This window comes from Mus pahari, chromosome 1 (assembly GCF_900095145.1).
Source record: "Mus pahari chromosome 1, PAHARI_EIJ_v1.1, whole genome shotgun sequence".
Lineage (NCBI taxonomy): Eukaryota > Metazoa > Chordata > Mammalia > Rodentia > Muridae > Mus > Mus pahari.
In genome coordinates, this window is record NC_034590.1 from 43,559,511 (window position 1) to 43,581,055 (window position 21,545).

At 37.8% G+C, this 21,545-nt stretch overlaps 1 pseudogene; it reads left to right on the forward strand.

Annotated features, from left to right (window-relative positions):
* Positions 1 to 17,067: 17,067 nt before the first annotated feature.
* On the forward strand, positions 17,068 to 17,795 carry LOC110334383 (annotated as a pseudogene).
* Positions 17,796 to 21,545: the final 3,750 nt, after the last annotated feature.

Here is a 21,545-nt window from a genome sequence, read left to right on the forward strand (position 1 = left end):
CTCACCCGGTGTCCTATCTTCCCTGTGCAAAGTACTGTTGGTGTGTCTTCACTTTATGACGGACTTGGTTGACCTTAGACCACAACCTCCACTCCTTTGTCTGCAGAGCTGGTCTAATCCAAGACACCTTGCTCCAGGACTGCGTTGGTTTTCCAGTTCACTGATAACAAAATTCTATTCATCCACTAAACATCACCAACAACTCGAAGACTGAAAAATCCAGAGAAAATCCAGACATCTTAAAATGATTCATTCCTTAAAAGAGATTTTTGGTAAAGAGTCAAAAAAAGACTAGGGCTTTCCAAGACCTGTCTCCCTTTGCTGTTGCTAGTGTTAATTGCTACAATCCATTTCATATATATATATATATATATATATATATATATATATATATATGAAATTTAATTTTTTGCATACCTTGAGACATCTGACCTATGCACACAAATATATACAATGGAAACTTTGTACCTACCTACCTATCAGAAGACATGAACAAGAAAGATCATTTCAGCCCTTTAGTTACCTGAAAATAATACAAGCATTCTTAGACCAGAGGATAAGAGCCTTGAGTTACATTCAGAAAACAGGATTGGAGTAAGAAACAAAATGAAAATAAAATAAACATGAAACACAGCCATACTTAACATTATGAATGATTGTCAATATAAATTAGATGAAAACTGAAGACTTAGAGGAACAAATACAGAATAGTAAACTATAAAGTTCAAAACAAAGAAAATGCTTATTATTCACTGAGATGGTTTTGTGTCTCTCTGTGTGCTGTGGATGCCTGCTTTCAGGAAGGGTTGCATGTACATGGAGTGTAGATTTCTCTTCTGGTCTAAGAGTTACGGGCTTACCCGTAACTTCTGAAACCCACTCCCGAGTAGACAAGCCATCAGTGAAGACCTGGTGTTGGTAAGGGATGTGGGCCAATTAGCTACTGCAGATTTCTGCTGCAGTCATGCTGGCCCAGGGAGTCTGAAACAGACATGGAAAGGTTAAACTGGCTTCTCCTGGTTCCATCTGTACTCTGTGTTATCTTAACAAACATCTCTGGTTCCATTCTGACGTAAGCCAGGATCTTCACTTTCTAGAATTGCTTTCCTTTAGCTTCTTTGTGTTCCCAGTCCATTGATGGTTTTAAATAAACTCTGATGTGGTAGCCTATGGGGGTGATGCTAGCTGGGGCGAGATCAATAGCTAACTCCTTAACTTTCCACAGATTGAACATGAATCAGTGTCTGCCATAAATCACTCCACGAATTCAACCTTTGCCAAGTGGGTCATTTTCATTCATCTCCATACCCCACCCATTTTTAATTGTTTAAATATGTACTGAGTTATTAACGCAGGCACCTTGAACATCTCAGGACCTAAGTTTTGTATTTTGTTTACAGAAATCCTCTTCAGTTCTGGATTCCTTACAAAAAGATCTCTGCTCATGTTCTCTAATAGTACTAAAATGCACTTATTTTTAGCATAAAGTCTTTAGTCCATCTGGAGTTTATTTTGGTGTTGGAAATAGAGTAAAATACAATTTTGTTTTATTTTCCAGATGGCTACTAAGTTGTTCCTGCTCCATTTATGGACATAGGATATGAACAGAGTTTTTGCATAAAATACATTTTTAAACATATGAAAAGATGTTCAACTTCAGTCATACTTTTTAAAAACTTCAAATAATAACTATAGTTTAACATTATTTTTGACATATCAATGTAGATTAAATATATACTTACCAAATTTTATGACTATGATATTGACCCTCAGATGGTTTTGCATCTGTTTATAAATGTATAAATGAATGAGCATTCATTTGTACTTTGTCAGGAAAAAGGGCAGAAAAAGAAAATCCAAGTAAATGTCTTAAGATGATTAGCTTATGTAATCGCATAAGGTCCTATGAGGTCTTTTTTAAAAAGATTCACAATATGTGCAACACTGAAAAATAAAAGAGGCTATGAGTTTAAAAGTGAGCAAGAATGGTTGCATTGTAAGGGTAAGTTTTTGGCATGGTGAATTAGGTCATAATATTATAATCTCAAAAAAATCGAAGGAATATTGGTGGATAATAGGTAGAGCAGTTGGTAGGCCATGTGCTTAGCATGCACAAGGTCCTAGATTCAATTCTCTGAAAAAGAAACAGAACTGTCCACATTGTACATGCTCATGGAGTTATAGGAGATTTAGCATGTTGAAAAAGAAAATATATTTGTGAATATACTATACTCAGCCACTTTTCTGTGATAGAAAATCCTGGTCATACCTTTACACACCAATAGGAACACAGATTCACAATGCTGAGCGTGATACTCTGCACTTGGTCACAGTGGTGGCTTTTAAGGAGAAAACCCATAGAAGAGAACAGCTCTGTTAGGAGGGAGCATTTGCTTTTGTGTGAATGCTTTTTTTTCTCTAGATATAATTTCAAGGAATTATTGAAGTCAAGGAAGAAGATTGCATGCATGTTCCTGTCAAAATGTTGTATTGATGGGTTCCTGGAGCAATCACAAATTCTATTCAAACAACATCCAAACACAGAAAGTCAGGTGTAAAGGGTAAGCTGCCACTAACACATTCTCAGTCTGATATAATTCATTAGCTGGACAGGAACAGAAATGTAGGCTCTGTGTGCCTTAACTCAGCTTAGTTGTGTGCGTTTGTATCGGAAGTGAGTGATTGTTGGTCTGAGTTTGAAAAAGGAGTCCGAGGGGTGGCCTCCCTTCTTCCTTCTGCTTTGCTTTCTTGATTGCAAAGTAGAAAATGTTCTTCAGAATTTTTCTTTTAAAGAAAAGAATGAATATCAAACCACTCAAAAACCATCCAACGAGTCCACTCCTATTGCTCCCAGTTGTGTGATTCCAAGCATGATGCAATGAAGAATAAACTGGTTTCATAAACTCGTGCAAACCTGAAACTTTAGAACCAGTAAAAGACTTTGAAATCATTGCAGCTCTGCGGTTTCATTTGGCATGGTGTCAACGAAGTCATGGCAGTAACAGAACATGTCAGAGACACATTGGAATCATTGGTGGTGGACTTCTACACCAGGTGAGAACCTTCAATCATCCCAAGGCTTTTATTTCTGTTACACCATGGTAGATGATCATCTAGTTCCTTGATATTGACACGGAGACAGGATTAGGAACAGCATTTCGCAGCTGTGGCCATAACTTATTGGCTTAGATATCAACTTAAGAGTTTCTTACTGCTTTACAGTTCAGTACTTTTACATTTTTCAACCAAACAAATTCTACCCTAGGAAGAAAACTGTTCTGTTCCATTGACTTGATAACTATGTACAAATATAAATCCTACTAAAGACAAAGAAACTCGTTCACAGGGGAAAGCACTTCCTTAGGCTGTTGGAGGTAAAAGCCCTGTGATCTGTTTCTATCCAGGAGCTTGCATTATCATTTCATAAGGCAAAACAGAAGGTGGCAAGAGCCTACTGCCGTCCCTTAGTTTCTGATGGAACATATTCATCAAAAAAGCATTCAGTCCCCTGAGCTTCAGCCATATGCTCCAGGAAAATGTCACCAGTTAAAGATGTATTCATTTGCTGTTTTGAAAACTCTGTTTGATATTCATGCATTCCAAGTGTTTTGACCTAGATTTCTGTCGAGGCAGTGGATCCAGTCTTGTGCAGGCAGCTAGACAGCTGTTGCTTGTGTAGTCAAAGGAAGAAGCTAAAGTTAAAAAGAGAGAGAGAGAGAATGAAAAAGTGAAAACATTTATTAGTGGGTGCCAACATTTTGCACAGCCAATATGTTTAATACTAGATTAACTAATATAAGCATATGGGGATGCATTTGTTGCAAAGCTTTAAAGAAAAGAACAAAGAAAAAAGTTGGAAGTAGCTAAAGTTCAAGGGAAATGGGATTTGCACCTTCTCCTTTAAATGAAAGCTTGGTGAAATGGCAATGTAGTCTAATTATAAGCAAGTGACTAATGTCGCAGCATTTAAGACTTTTATGCAGAGGCCATGTATGATGTCTGATGCTCCTCACAGATCTTAGATAAACCTAAAGTCTATGTATGACAGCAGATCCTTGAAATGATTTTAGATACCCACCTTATTTCTTGCCAGAATTGTCTATTTGTTGCTGTATAGAAGATCTAGTTAACCCAGCTATAGATTGATGTTGAGTTTAGATAATAATGATGATAATAAATACGGTCACTCATTCATCTCAGGTCAATCTCTTAAGAACATTAAAAAGCCACAGTAGCTGTACTGATCTCAGGACACATCTCTAATGTATAACATCCTGCCAATCAGGGGCTCCTCTCCACCCTGAGAGTTATCCATTAAGTTATAATCATGGAATCTTTAGTACTCCCAGACTTTTGAGATGGATTCTTGTACCTTTGCATATGTAAAGCTGCCAAGAATGTTAATCCATTGATCCACTTAATGACAAATGGCTACTGACTTCCACTTAGGCCACAGACTGTGCCAGATTCTGATAAAATACAAATTCCTTCTTTCTTGTGGGCTACAGAATTCTTAATGATCCCCAGAGATATAAAATATTTCTACCTTTCTTAGGCCATGAAAATAGAGGGGTTCAGCCCGAGGGATAGTATGGAGACTACTGAAGAGCAGATTGATGTCTGATGTGGAGGACAGAGAGATTCCATCATGTGCCTATGAAGTGATGAGACCTCAGTACACTAGCCACAAGCTCACTTTTGAATTTACCCAGTTCCCAATTCCCAGAAGGAGAAATTTTGAGAACAAATTTGCTTCCTTTGGTGAATATAACACCCGATGAAGATTGTTCTCTTTCAGCAATGACTGAGCTTCAAAGGTAAGGAAGAACCTGGGAAGGAGTTGGCAGTGGTATCAAGGCACATTCTATTTGACTTTAAATAATATCAAGAACTGCTGAGTTTATTAACATCTTATTTTTGAAGGCTACTCACTGACTTTATTATTGCCAATGAATGGTCAGCCATTGATTAGAAAATGAAATGTGACTGACATCTGAACAGATTTTTCAAAAGTATAGCTGTTATTAAGTCCCAAATTTCTGTAATAAATTTCAAATGTGCAACCAATTATCAATAGATTTAGAAATTTTTCTTCCTCACTCCCAGTAGTCATACCGATTATTATTACAGGTATTATCACAATTCTATTGCTTACAATTAGATAAAATCATAGAAGACCTGTTGCACTTGGCACATTTTCAGCTTAACAAGCACGTTTTGTCATTCAATCTGCATATCTGTATTTAACAGTAATACCACAAACTATGCATATATGTATATACACATGTATATGCACATATATAAACCCATTATGAGTAAGATTCTATACTTAATAGCCTTGGGGTAAATCTTGGTAAGAACATCCCTTCTTGTTCCTTGTTCTTATCTTTCAGATTGTTTTTATACAAAAGATGTGTACTAGGGTCCTTCACTAGTGAATTTAGCATTTGTGAGCAATATTTTTTTTTAATTCATCCCACCATGTGGCTCAATAACCACTAATGCCATACATAATTTTATGCTTATCTCTATATCCACTGGGATAGCCTCAGACTAAATCAGCTTCTATGTTGACCAGAACTAATAGATCCCGCTATAAAACCTACCCTAGAGTCAGAGCTAAAATCCTGCACATGCTGAGTCTGTGCAGAATCGTGGACTATGGAGGGTGAGTTGTCAATGCTCAGAGTCCTGACCATTTCATGTGGACACATGGGAGGCAACTTGGAGCAATTAGGATTGCAGATCTGACAGCTTCTCTGTGAGCTGCCACATTAGGTTACGAACTGAGCATTACAGAAGACCAAATGTTTCTGTTTCTGTGCCAGAGGATTGATTTATTCTTCCTCCATTTTAAACCTGGCAACAGAGGATATCTACATCTGAAAATAGAAATGAAACATTTGAGGCCAATGTATCTTAGTAAGCCCGAGTACAGGCAATAGCCTGCATGCTTCCTGCTAGAGACCTTTGAGAATTGGAAATGAATGAATGTTTAATTTCTAGACCAAAGTTTGATCTCCGTCTAAACTCTGAGCACTGTAGCGCAAATGCAATTCGGAAGTTGAATAATTTTATTTCATTAAACTTATCTTAATTTCTAGCCATAAAGCCTATATGTCCTAATGTTCACTAATGTAAGACTACATGAAGTTAGCTGTATTACATCCAGTTTGAACAGATGGGTTTACAAGACTCAAATACATTTCTTTTCAGAATTTGGCTATATAAATAACGTGTGTTACCATCACAGGGAGCATTGGATGACTGCAGCTTCCAGATGCTTATTGTTGTGCAATAAGCAAAATGGCTCTGCAAAGGGATTTCCTTATATAAGTAAAGTTACCTAAAAGGTGAGCCTATTGGTAGGATTAAAACATTCTATACAGATGACCTCAAGGATATCCCAGCAAAATCAACACAGGCAAATGGGAATCTATGGGCAGGAAGGTGCAGAATCCCAGAGAAGCTTACAAACAGATGGGGAAAGCACTGTTCATGGGAAGGGGCTGCCGAGTTGGTCTTTGGATGGTTGAGTAAATATATATATGTGTATAGAGATAGAGATAGAGATAGAGATAGAGATAGAGATAGAGATAGAGATAGAGATAGAGATAGATTCAAGAAAAGTTTCTATTACACTGGAAGATTATAAAGGTAGCAAAGCAGAGTGAAGAAGGAAAACAGAGAGCCCAACATTGGAGCTGTGAATTTAATTCTGGGAAATATTTATGAATGAGTTTATATCAGATGTAGTTAATGAGCAAAACGCAAAATCAAAAGTGCTTGGGCTCATTCAAAGAAGGCAGAGGCAAAATGAGTGCTGCGCTGTGAGCTCTTTACAAGATGTTAAATGCCTACCCGGGTAACAGTGGCATTACTCTACCTAAAGTCACTTGCTGTGATTCTTTGCATGTAATTGTACATCTCACAAAAGCATGAAAGTCCACAGCCTGCAGAGAAACTGAAAAACACCTCTTCTAATGCCACAGCTGAGAAGGCCTCCAAAACTCATATGGAGGAATTCTCATGCATGCTGAGCCAGAGAACACTAGAGAAAGAAAGGAAAGCAAAGGCTACATACAAGGATTAGCATGGTCAAATAAGTCTCCTTGTAAAATAATAAGCAGACATCCCTGGACAGTAGATAATGGCAAAGCTTTGTGGCGGTGTCTGAGCTTCCCAGTAGTTACGTTACTTTCATTTACTATGAAACCTTTAGATCTTAAGCACCTGAAAAATTATGCTTTACTCTAAGAGTAAAATGAGATAATAAAATTCACCTTGCCTGAGATCAGGAACCTAAGTTGTATAGGAAACCTATGTACTTCTACATAAAAAGCAATCCAAGTACCTTGGAGCTGGATTGAGGTAGGATAATTTCAGCTGTATCTCTGAAAGGTAGATGTTATTGGGTCTATTGTTACAAACGAAGCCATTGAGACAGAGAATACTAAATTATTCCCAAATCCTTGAAAGTATGTAAAACAAAATCATGACTTAAATGAAAATGTCCTGTGTTCTTTTAGATCGATTCATTTACTTGTGGATATGCCTCAAAGTCAATACTTTGTATTTTTAAAACTTTCATAATGACTCAGATGTAGGCGTAAGATGTAAATAGTCCTGGACATGTCTGCTATGCTCACACAAGTTGGACCAGGCTGGTCTATGCTCAATCATACACATGCTCCTCACAATTCTTGCCAATCTTCTACAATTAAAATCAGCATGTATGTCAAGCCTCTCCAGGGCCCTAGAAGATGAAACAGCTCAAACATACCCCTGTTGCGGTCAGATTATAATGATTACAAATGAAATGAAGCAAGATTACTTTCAACAGATATGATTTACCAACTCTCCCAATTTCATTTGACTAATTAGTAATACAAGAAAAACATGAACTAATGTTTTAGTTGCTAGTTTTGTACCCATTTCTGTTACACACACTTGCTACTAGATAAAATACACATACACACACACACACACACACACACACACACACACACAAAACATAAAATGACAAAATTTTAAGTAAAGGGGTACAGAAGAGCTTTTACTTTTTGAAATATAAACAGCTCAGTAAATATAGCATTTAGATTCCAATATAGATCTATGAGTTTTAACGTTCTAAGTACTGTTTTTTTATTGAGCCTACCCATTTTTTAATTTTTATTTTATTTTTTTTTAAATTTCTTTGCTTTCACTTAGGGAGATTTTTGTTGGGTTCTTTGACAGGACATGGACAACTGAAATGGGTAATTCTCATCTATTTTCAAAAACCTGTGTGTCTACATTGGATTCACTGACCAGATATCATTGATCCACTGAAGTACCTGACTAACATTGCTGTAGAGTCCTAGGATTAGTTGTGCTAACTTTGCCATGGTGAGGATAGATTTGTGAACTGAACCTCCATTACGGACCTCATAATCACTTTTGATGATCCCTATACTAAGAGTAAAGATGTTCTTTTGTACAGTGTGCCCTGGGAGAGCCTTTTGGAGAAGGGAGGCAGATTAAGAACTTCAGAATACCTATGCCCTTCAGTTTTATACATCTCACAGAGTAGCAGAGGTCTTCAAAGATCAGGCAATTGGCTCAAGGTGGCAGTGGTATGGAGGGAAAAGGGTGAAATTCAAACCCAACTCTGACTATGAGGTCAATAACCTTATCACATTTTTTAAAAATGTGAGCCTGAAGTGACTCCCATAGGAATAAGTATGTGGGAAAGATGCTCACACACATATGCAACTTGAGACTCCTGGAAAGATAATAAGTTAGATTTCCTTTTACTGTTTAATGCATTGGGGCTGCGTTTAGCTCAGGGGAATCTGTCTTACACCAGCCAAGTACAAGAGGGATCATACAGAGGGACCTACTTCATCAGCAGCTGAGAGACAGCCAGAGACTAGGCTGTTCTCTGGCAAACCGGCTCTGGTTCTTCTAATACACACCAAAACAGAGAGCTAAAACAGGAACAATTGAGACAAATATTTATACATATGGTGGTTGAGGACACCTGGCAGAGCAGGTGAATTAGCTGCAGAATAAAATGTTCCCTGCAGATTCAACTCTGGGGGAAAGTGACACATTTTGCAGTTAGCCTGAGTGCAAACCTGTTTTCCAACTCAGCCTCATAGCTCAACAGCAGCACCGGATTCCTTTGTTTTCTTTTGATGTGCACAAGATTTTTAAATTAGGTACTCAAATGAGTTGACTCTCCCCCTTTCAATATACTGCCTTCTGAGGACAGAATTTCAAATTTCTCCAATTTCACCCATGCTTGGGATGTCACCCATAATCTCCCAGAATAAAATCCAGTCCTGACAAGTAGGAAAGCCCTGGCCATTAGTGTAATGCACAAATGCAGGCAACTGTAATGATTATTTAATTGAATATAGATGTTGGCTGAATACCAGTGCAAAACACCATGCATTTTAAATCAGACCTGATGCATATTAATGCAGCACTCATAATAGGCTATTTCCTATACCAAATGTAAAAGACATACGCTCAGGCTTGTGGGAGTTTATAACCTACATTAACATGTGTTCTACCTTCACATTTCTCATATTTCATGGGGACAAAAGGGGGCAGCTTGACAAAAGTTCTAATTTTGCTTCAGTGAGCAATTTACTTTTGCATAATGAGCATGATGGCTATGAAAAAATAACTTAATTATTTACAATATTAATAATTGCATTAAAGATTATTTTTATAGAAATATTTACTGAGAGACCTATAATATTTCATTTAGTATTTTAGGTACTGGTTAAAGATCAATGAGCAAGAGAACTGAGGCTATGCCTCTAGGAATTTAAATTCTAGTGAAAAAACAAAATGTCTACAAGATGAAAATACAAATTAAGATGTTTATCACAGAGGATATTAAGTATTTGTAAACACAATTGTTTTAATAACATGAGTCAAAAACGGTAGATGAGTATAGGACCTATATTATGTTGGATACATTTAATAGGCAAGTTCTCTGTTATAGTATTCATTAACTATCAGTATAACTTGTGAAATCAGTTATATTGATGGCTGTGAAATTTTCCAGAAAGGAGAAATTTAAAGAATGATTTGGCGAGAAGGCTCGATCTAATAGAATGAACCACAGGTTACAAGGAAGATGTGTCCATCAATGAGTACTGGGAAGGAGTTCTGGAGGGCTTCCCAGACATAATAATGACTCTAGATTTCCCATCCAATGGAGTCTGATATTCCTCAAAAATTCTGAGCCAAGGATTTCTGATGATTTTAGAAATATCAGGTGAAATGCCTCAAAAGAATATACTTACGGTTCAGACTCTGTAGTCATAAAACAAACTTCTACTGCTTGTGTCCTGATGAAATGAAGTTGACTTACTATAAAGCTGGTGTTATCTTCTTTACGTCTGTCTGTCTGTCTTTCTCAAACCCGGATATAGTTCTGATTGTGTGGTTATGTGTTAGTAAATGTGTGCCGTGCAAGTGAAGTATATGAGAAAGACATTTAAGAATGTGACAACTTTCACCTTTGTCTCACGGAGCTGGCTGCCTCTGCCCAGGCATATTTAGAAGAATATTCAAATATTTAAATGCCCAGACACTTTTATATACTTTGTGGCATTTAGTCTTTGCCACATTCTGTGAAACACTGATTATCTTAATTTTCAGGAAAAACAAAATACAAAACAAAACAAAACAAAGCTGCAGTTCTGACAACTAATGATTTACCCAAATTCCCGGAAGAGACAGAGCTGATTCCCACGTCTTTGCACAACACTGCCATTGCCTCCTAGTTGTGTAGGAGAAGGATACCATAATGACAGTAAAGGGAAGAGCCAAGTGTGACTCTATGAGCAAATCCATTTGGGTGTTCATAAAAATGTAAAGAGATTATCATCAGAACCATAATTCCAGTAGTAGATAATAACTCCAAAAATAATAGCTAAAGATACTTGCATAAACACTTCCTTATGAATGCTCAGGGTGTCCCTTTTTACAATAGTCAAAAGTTGAAAACAAACCATGTTCCTATCAATGAATTTGTGGGTGCATAATGCGATATATTTATACAATGGAAAGGATCTTTTTGTGATTCTTTAATCCTTTTTTACAGTTCAGTGTTCATCCCCCTCCTGGTCTGCCCCCGACCCCTCCCCATCCCATACCTCATCCCTTCCCCACCTCACCCCTGTCTCCAAGAGGATGGACTCACTCCCTCTCCCCCACCTCACCAGACCTCCAAACTCCCTGGGGCCTCAAGTCTCTCCAGGGTGAGGTGCATCTTCTCTCACTGAAGCCAGACCAGGCAGCCCTCTGCTGTCTATGTGTCGGGGGCCTCGTATCAGCTGGTGTATGCTGCCTGTTGGTGGCTTAGTGTCTGAGAGATCTCAGGGGTCCAGGTTGGTTGAGACTGCTGATCTTCTGGAGGTTCCTCAGAAAATTGGAAATAGATCTACCTAAAGACCCAGCTATACCACTCTTGGGCATATACCCAAAAGATGCTCCACCATACAAAGGGGCGTGTTCCACTATGTTCATAGTGACCTTATTTGTGAAAGCCAGAAGCTGGAAACAACCCAAATGTCCTACAATGGAAGAATGGATACAGAAAATTACATTTCATTTGCACAATGGAATACTAACTACTCAGCTATTAAGAGTGAGGACACCATGAGTTTTGCAAGCAAATGGATGGAACTAGAAAATATCATCCTGAGTCAGGTAACTCAGGCCCAACAGGACATGTATGTTATGTACTCACTAATAAGTAGATATTAGACAATGGAAGTTTTTAACATAAAAGGGAATAATTATTTGAAAAAATAACAAGCGTAATTATTTAAGACTTCAAATAATATAGTAGTATATGAAATGCTTACAGACAGTCATGTCCATTGTTGGGCTGGTAACCACTTCTAATGATTGGTTATTATTTCTGTGTCCTTTCATGATTGGTGACCCTCATGAGGATCTTACATGGTAGGAAAGGATCATAAGTTTGAGATCAATAACACAAAGAAACATACCAAGTCAAATTATTTTTACTGGCTTCATAACAAACATATTTTCTGTGAAACTTACTTCATTCTACTTAATTGTATAATTCTGATTTAATGGAAGTAAATACACAGACAAAAAAATGACATACATGCAATGCCTGGGAAAAATAGCCATCAACATAGTGAAAGGACCTGGTAACTATTAGTTGTGTAAGATAAACAGCATGCTAAGGATGATAAACCAACTGTAATGGGGAAACAGGGAATGAAAACTAATAAACCTAACAAGCTTGCAAATGAGCCTTGCTGTGATGTTGGACAGAAAACACCTAAATTTTTCCAATATACTGTATGTAGTTGTCCTTGCATCTCATGTGACAGGTTATCATCCGAAGAGCCTCATCTTACCTAGCGTCCTTTATACAGTAGAATCAAAGTCAAGTGATTTATCAAAAGCTCAAATAAATATTCTTCATTACTGTTACTTTCAATCAAAACCAAGTAAGGTAAGTAGAAGTGAGTATAAATAACCAGATACTACATTTAGTTCTACATAACTGAATTTACAACTAAACAATATCAGTTATTATAAACGATAGCATAACACTGCATGCCCATCTAGCTCAAAGTATACAAACTTCACCATTTTAATCTGAACTAAGAAAAGCAGCACAATACATATTTCAAATTTTAATTTTTATTATAAAGATCCCAACTACCATCACACCGATGCAGCACAGCTTACTAACGTGATTATCTTTCATTCTATTTCCATCCTCAATTGCATATTTGCCTTGTAATATTCTGCAGCAATGATTTGCATGACCAATCTGCACTCAAGAGGTGTGAAGCTCCAGTTGTGATAACACTGCTAAGCTTGTTGCATGGAAACATCTCTTTCCTCCAGGGAGAATCATACAGAAGCTCACTTAAGTGGCAGTACAAGTGCCTAGACTGCTTTGTCGATACTGCAGTTTTTACCTTGGCCCCAGTGAGCACCCTGCTCACTGTCTCAGCAAACTCTGGGGTTATTCTTGGTACACCAGAATCTTTAGAGAGAACTTTGAAGTTCTTTTCACTTCCTATGAATTCTAAGAAATTGTATGATTTTTGTTATAGAATTTGTGCAGTTATATAAATTGTAGAATTGAAGAGGCCAACTGGGATTCAAAATGCTTATTAAAAATGTACTTTCAAAAGGCTTTACTGCTATAGTCCACAATATCAACACAAACACTCATGGAAATTCTATATTGAGACACGTTGGGAATGCTATGGAGATTAGTATTCCAAACTCTTGGCTTACCCCTCCCGGTGTGGAAAAAGCACATCTCAGAAGACACAGGAAGAATGACATCAAACACATAATTTTCTAAGCTACATCAGAATCTTTCTAACTGAAATTTGCAGGAACAGGAGGACAGCTTAAGAGATGAAAGATGAAGACACTACACAAAAAGAGAACGTACAAAGTGTCCAGGATGAATACAGAATGGTGTCTTATCGAGTGATCCGGAGAGGGCTTCACAAGGTAGAAAATGAAAATACGGAAAAGAAAAAAATTTCAACTCAAGTCTTAATTAAACCCACTATTGCTTGAACAAACATTGCCTTTCTCTACCCCAAATATAATAAATCAGGTGACCATGTCTTTGGGAGTTAAATATGTCTCCTCAGAAACATTTTAAGAATATAATAGAGTAGAAAGATTGGGATCATCTGACTTTGGGGGAACTCTTCATCATTACCTGACTTCCTCATATATACTGGATGAGTGAAGGTCAGGCAAAGGAGTTATGACTGCCGATGAACTGCTGAGTCAAACCATCAAATACATGCCCTGAGGCCAATTTCCAGTGGGATGGAATTCAAAACTGAATCATTAGGGAGATGCTGCAATCATGAAATAGATAAACAACTTTATAGGAGGTGTGCAGTAATCTCTTTTGCCAAGGGAACACAGTTGATTTGAGAAAAGAGCATCTGTGTGGAGCTCTCCATGGTAGAGCAGTGCTCCTCAGTGTCTCTGGCCTTGAAATGAATGGGGATGACACAAGTCATCTTCCACATTCCCAGCTTGCTGGAGCACCAAGTAAAGCAAAAAGGTACCTACAAGGGAAAAAATCATAGCACTGCATACCCAGAAATCACATTCAGAGCCAAAGAAGTAGAACTTTGCATCTTAAGAGGTACGTGTACCCCATGTCTCAGGCAGACTACTTCACAATTCTCAAAATGTGGGAACAAAATGTTAAATGCTCATGGATGGACAAAGAAAGGAAATAAAATGCACCAAGTAGAATAGTGTCCATGAATTCAAAGAAGGAAATTCTGCCCTGTGGAACACCAGTTAACCTAAGGATTTCATACAGAGAGATGGATGCATTAAGAGCTTACTCATATGTAGGGTCTAATATAGTCAAAGAAGCAGAATGGAATGGAGTTTGCCAGAGGTTAGAAAGGGGCCATGAGCTTGTCAAAGATCTAGCTGTACACAATAAATTCTGGAGGTCCATTCTACCACACTGGGCCTCAAAATTCAGAATATCTTATTGTATTATAAAAATTAACTAGCAATCTACATCCTAGTTAGATGTTATAACCAATGGAGAGAAGCATTGAGATAATAGATATTATGTCATTGATCATGATGCTAGATTTTATAGTGGTAGGTTTGCCTCTAAACATATCATAATCCATACATTTAAATTTAAAAATATAATATGACAGAGATACATATAAACCATTTATGAGACACAATAAGCAAACAGAAGGAGAAATACAAGAAATGAGAAACCTACATGTTCAAGTATTTGTCTTAATTTGCTCTCTATTGCTTTGATAAGAACATCATGATAAAAGCAACTTGGGGAAAATATTTTATTTTATTTCATAGCTTGCAGTCTGTCTCAATGGGAAGCTAAGTCAGGAACTCCAGCAGGTAGGAACTTGGGTGCAGGAACTGAGGCAAAAAAAAAAAAATCAAAAACAAACAAACAAAAAACATAGAGGGATGCTTCTTAACTGGCTTGCTTTCCATAACTCTCTCTGCTTGCTTTTATTGTTGTTGCTGCTGTGGCTGTTGCTGTTGTTGTTGCTATGGCTGTGGCTGTTGCTATTGTTGTTGTTGTTGTTGTTTTGTTATAAAATCAAGGACTACCTTCCCAGTAATGGTACCACCCAGAGTGGGTTGGGTCTTCCCATGTAAACTGTCAATCAAGAAAATGCCCAACAGACTTATCTCTAGGGAGATCTAATGAAGGCATCTTCTCAGTCGAGGTTCCCTCTTTCAGATGAGTATAGCTGTGTCAAGTGGACAAGGAAGAAAAAAAGCACAAGATATTAACTATGAAATAAAATATTATCATTGGAACAAAAGTTTGGGTAAATTAAATAAATAACAAGTAGATGTTGAAAAACTAAGGCACCAACTAAAGCCAAAAGGCAACACAAGGAAGATGTTAATAAGAAAACTGGAACTCAAATTAATCAAAATGGCAAAGGGAAATTGGGAAATGGCTGAGGCTCTAAAGTGGACCAGAGTCTGGATTCCTAGCAGCCACATAAAAGCCAGGTATAATGGTGTGCATTTACAATCCTAGTGCTAGGAAGGGGAAGACAGGTTGATTTCTGGAGCTCGCTTACCAGGTGCCCTAGTCAGATGAGCTCCAAGGTCAGTGAGATAAAATGGAGGGAGTGTGGCCATTGAAGACATGCAATCCTGGGCTTTGTCCTCCATATGCATAAGATGTTTGCACCTTTCACAACTATGTATACACTCATATGAACACACAGATGCACAACAATGGAAGGCTACATTCTCAGGGGAAACAAGCAGATCAGAAAGCAGTCAATGAGTAGCAAAACCCAATTATAAAGTACTACATAAAATTACATGTGATATAAATGTTCTGAGTAGTCTCAATAAAGATGAAGATTTATATCTTAGCTGGAGTTTTTTTTTTTTTAATTGCTGTCTTGATGAACACAAAGTCATTATAAAGCACTAATAAGTTACTCTAGGTATACTCTAGGTAAATAAAAGTTCTGTCCAATGAACAGAACAAGGGACAATACCAGGAGCAAATAACTATCATTATGTTACTTCATGGAAATAACCAAAGAATCCTACATCCTACATAAATGTTATATAATACAGTCTAAAATACATGGACCTGCCCTGCATCTCATCTGGGACTCTAAGCTCTGCTCTCATTAGTAATGAGGATTATACCATTTGGTTGTAGATCTAAGAAAACTAAGGACAAAAGTACATGTGCCATGTCTGTGGAAGCCCTTTTCTTATAAGATAACTTCCTGAATATTGTAACATTTGAGACCTGGAACACAGCTGCCTAACATAGCAGAAGAAGGGATAGGGAGAAGAACATGTGTCCTAAGTTATGCAACCTCCATCATTTTCTGAGAAAGGGATTCACTTTATGCTTCTGGCTGGTCAGGAGTTCTTCATGTAGGCCACTCTAGCGTTAAATCCATAGAGATCCTCATTCATACCTCTGTCTTCACAGTGCTGAGATGAAATGTGTGTACCATCATGTCCAGAAATTTTTGCTGTTAAAATGTAATTAAATTTAAGGAATTGGAGACACTAAGATATACAGAATCCACAGTGCCATACGTCAACTCATTGGTGTAATTGACAGTCATTGAAGGATTAGTAGCTCAAAGGGAGGTTATTCAGCAGCTTCACAGACATAAGTATAAACCTGAGTGTGGAGAAGGCTGCATGAAAGGAGCAGCTCAGACTGCCTAAAAACTAAGGAGTGGCAGCGAAAGGTATTGTACGCATGTATGTGCATGCACTTACACACACATACAACACACACACACATACACACACACCACACCTCACACACACATACAGCACACAACTCCAAGCCCCAAATAACATGGGAGAGAGCAGGAAAATATTAAAAATGAATACCTAAGAACTATTCTAAAACAAGAAACTAATAATAGATACTAAATAGAAGCTCCAAGACACATTGAGAATGTGAAAAAAAAATGCAAATTCTTAAAACTAAGCAAAGAGTCTCCTTTTCTGGCTGGAACCATGAAGGCTGTTCCAGGGAAGACAAAGAATGTTGCTGCTGTGCCAGAGACCCTTAAGAAAAAATGGAGGAATTTCATAGAGTTGAAGGTGAAGCACCCGAGGAGGAAGTTTGCCCTGGAGACATTGAGAAAGGCAAGGACTGCCATTAGGACTACAAGCAGATGTCCTGGACTAAGATTCAGATGGCCAGGATGGCAAGGAAAGCTGGGAACTCCTATGTGCCCGCAGAACCAAAATTGGTGTTTGTCGTCAGAATCCAAGGTGTCAATGGAGTAAGCCCAAAGATCTGCAAGGTAGTGCAGCTTCTTGGTCTTTGAGCTTCTTGGTCTTCGACAGCTCTTCAATGGCATCTTTGTTAAGCTCAACAAGGTTTCAATTAACATGCTGAGGACATGGTGTGGGGCTACACCAACCTGAAGTCAGTCAATGAGCTCATCTACAAGTGAGGCTATGGCAAAATCAATAAGAAACAGATTGCCTTGACCAATAATTCCTTGATTGTTCGATCTATTGGTAAATTTGGTATCATCTGCATGGAGGATCTAGGTCATGAGATCTATACAGTTGGAAAACGCTTCAAGAAAGCAAATAACTTTCTGTGCCCCTTCAAATTATCTTCCCCACTTGTTGGAATGAAGACAAAGACAACTCACTTTGTAGAAGGTGGAGATGCTGGCAACAGGGAAGACCAGATAAACAGGCTTATTAGATGGATGAATTAAGGTGTCACCCATGTTATTTTTGTATCTGGTCAGTCAATACACAGTCACAGCTTGGTAAATTGAAAAAAAAAAAAACTAAGCAGATAAATTAATATTAATGAACTAATGTTTTTGTGTTTTTACTTCTATTGAAGCTTGTACTGGTTTGAATAAGAATGTTCCCTATCCCCCCAGGCTCCTGTATTTGAAGTCTTAGTCATCAGGAGGCAGCATTATTTAAAAAGATTAGAAGGATTAGGAACTGTGGTCTTGTTGGAGGAAGGAGGGAGTTGGTGTGGGGTTCACACCAGTCAACCCTGTGCCCCGAAGGCTGAGAAAGAAGAATGGAAGGGTGAGTTCTAGGCTAGGCTACGAAAGCAGTGAGTTCATTGTCAGGTTGGGCTCCTAGAGTAAGATGTTGAGTGTAAGAAATTAATTAAAAGCAAGTAAAATGAGACACCAAATTATTGTTAAACCACTTTAACTTTGGGGTTAGGACATAGGTGTGCCCTACAGAAAACAAAAAACATAAAGCTCTGCAAGTAAAATAGTGATATTGATCAGAACATGTCTACACAAAAAAATAAGAAAGGTAGTCTAGGAAAAGCAATGAAGGCAACGTAAATTTATTTGTATTTTTATTTCTTATTTGAAATAAAGGATAACTTCATAAAGTAATAATAGCAACAAGGCATTTAAATACTTATAGGTAGATAAATGAAATAGCAAATGTCATCATGAAACTCTAAATATGAAGCCCCAGGTCAACAGTAAAGAGACATAAACAAGAACCTCATGTTTGCACTAACCAGAAGGAAACAGAAACACCCACATTGTATTAGCTTCAGACAAAGATGATTTCATAGAAAGCTAAACAATCGTTAAAGATATTATTTAATAATAAAATAGTCATTTTTTTTCTTAGAGGTTATAGTAACCTTAAATATACATGCACCTAATAATATTTCATCAAAATACAAAAAAGTAGCATAACTTAAAAGTAAACAGATAAATCAATTTTATCTCTCAGTAATCAGTGATTAATCAAGCAGAAAATTAAGAAGGATATTGAATAATATAAGTCATTGATATACTCAAAAATTATAGAGTATTCCATTTAATGTCAAGATCATACAGTCATGCATAGTGTTGAGGTTTTGTATTTTACTGTCTATTGTAATGCTAAGTGCAGGCCTGCAAGACCTCATCTTTGCTAGCCCCTGTGACTTGCTCTATATTTGGCAAATAAAGATGCTGACAGCCAATAGCTGAACAGAAGTGACATAAGTGGAGTTGAGGTTACATGGGCTTGGAGGAGAGGAAGATTAAGGAGAGGAGAAAGGAGATTCAGCTATGGATTAAGGGTCAAGAAAGCATGGCTGGGGGTTGGGTGGGGTGGCAGTCTGCCCAATTGGAGTTAAGAGCGACACAGACAAAATATAGCAAATAGTAAGTAATAACTAGGGGTTATTGGTAGGAAAGTAGGTAGATTCTAACAGCATTGAGGGTAAGTAGCTGCCCAATTACTGTGCTGCTTAAGGCTCATTGTAAATATAAAGGCTATGAGTATATCTTTCATCTGGGAACTCAATAACCAAGGTGGGGTGAAGCCCCAGGCCAAGATTTTAATTTTTAATACAACAATGTAGTCTTCTGAAATGAACATGGAATATTTACTAAAGTAGACCACGGTCTATGACAACATGGAAAGAATGGAAAGTAAAGACGTCATTCTCAGACCAAGAAATCAGAAACAGAGAGATGGCCATAAAATATGTTTACCTATTAATTACACTAGTAAATAACCTGTCAGTTAAATAAGGTCAAGGGGAACTTCTAAACATTTTTAAATAAGTAGAAATAGACCTCGTTAAAGGGATACATAGTTAGAAAGAAACACACAGCATAAAATATATAGAGTAAGAAGACAAGATCTAAACATTAAAAGTTAAAAAACGTTTACTTTTGGAAATTAGTAAAAGAAAATTAAACTAAATTGAAAGCAAGCAGAAGAAAGTTAAATGAGAGAGAGACAGAGAGAGAGAGAGAGAGACAGAGAGAGACAGAGAGAGAGAGAGACAGAGACAGAGACAGAGACAGAGACAGAGAGACAGAGAGATTAATGAAATTAAAAATATGGAGACCAACAAATCCTAAAGCAATTTCTTTGAAAATATCAAGAAAATATAGTAATTTCCAGTCATGTAATCAAACAAATTGAGTGAAGACAGGATAGAAATGGGGGACATCCAAAACAAGCCACCACTCCCCACTTCATAGATGTCAGAAAGACAATGGAGAGGAAGATGTATAAACAAATGTCCATATGGCCTGGAAGAAATGCAAAACGATGCTGTCATACCAGAAAATGATTTGGCAGTCTGTTCTTCCCTGAAACCTGTGCTTGCCATAGAATCCAGCAACCACTCCCTCACCTATGGTATTTACAGTAGAGAGATAAAAATGTATGCTTTCACTAGTGCTATATATAACATTTATTGCAGCTTTATCCATCGTTGCAAGGAACTGGACATACACGTCATACTGTGTGATTTTACTCATATAACATTCGGGAAAGAGCAAATTTTAGAAAAACAATATGCCAGTGTTTTCCAGCAACTCTGTGGGGGTTAGGGGCTGGTCTGCACACTCTAAAGTGGGAATAGAGAATTTCTGGTCGTGTGTGGTGGTGATTTTCTGTTCGCGTGTTGATTGTGCTTTATTTAATTATATCTGTGTAATATAACCTATGACGATGGATGGCTGTGCGAAGCATGAACCTGTCCATCAAAAACAGTGGCATTTGGTACAGCTGCAGAAGTAATAGTTTAAAGGATGCACAGTTGTGGAGACAGCTCAGTTGGCCAAGTCCTTGCAGCTCAAGCACGTACAGGTGTGAGAGAACCTGGTTTTGCCTTCAGCACCTATATAGAACACAAGCCTGGTAGTACTTGCTTGGGAACCCAGTACTGAAAAAGACAGAAACAGGAAGAGCCCTTGGGCATCATAGCCACTAGTCAAACCTAATGCCCAGGCCCCAGGTCCCAGTGAGAGACTGTACCTCAAATGCAAGGTGGGCAGCCTCTTCTGAGAATTGACAACTGAGGTTAACCTGTGGCTGCCAAACACATGAACAGATGCACCTCTGTATATGCACACACACACACACACACACACACACACACACAGAGCAAAACTTTTAATAACAAATGACATTGTGTTGGATCATGATTCCCATGAGTATAAAATGAAGGCAAAGACAGAACACTGCTTGGTAAATAAATTAATCATGGGCATTTGGAAAACCTGAAACCTGACATTTTTTAAAAACCTGACTATGCTGATTAAGATGGTGGATAGCAAAATAAGATGTGTCAGTTTTGAATCATTGCACATTTTTTTCTCCAAACCCAGGCAATTTGCACTCAAGGAAGACGATTTTGAAGAGGTAGACCTGGTAGTTGGATGAACCAAGACTCTCTGCTTCATGTCTTTATTTGCTATTTGTCAATCATACAGGAGAAACTGTGCCAAATACCTACTCCTATAACTTAACACAAATCAACCAAAGAAGGACAACTTAGACAGTAAGAAATGAATGCACTATGCTGCAAACGGATGGTTGCTCAGGCTTTTAACGCAAGGTCTAACTTTATGTGTGAGATAGCTGGCTTCAAGAACAGTTTGCAGAGGCCTTCCAGGCTGTATAAAGGAACCAAGCTTGTCTCACCATTAGTGAGCGTCCTGTTACTGACAGAATTCATGACACATGCCAAC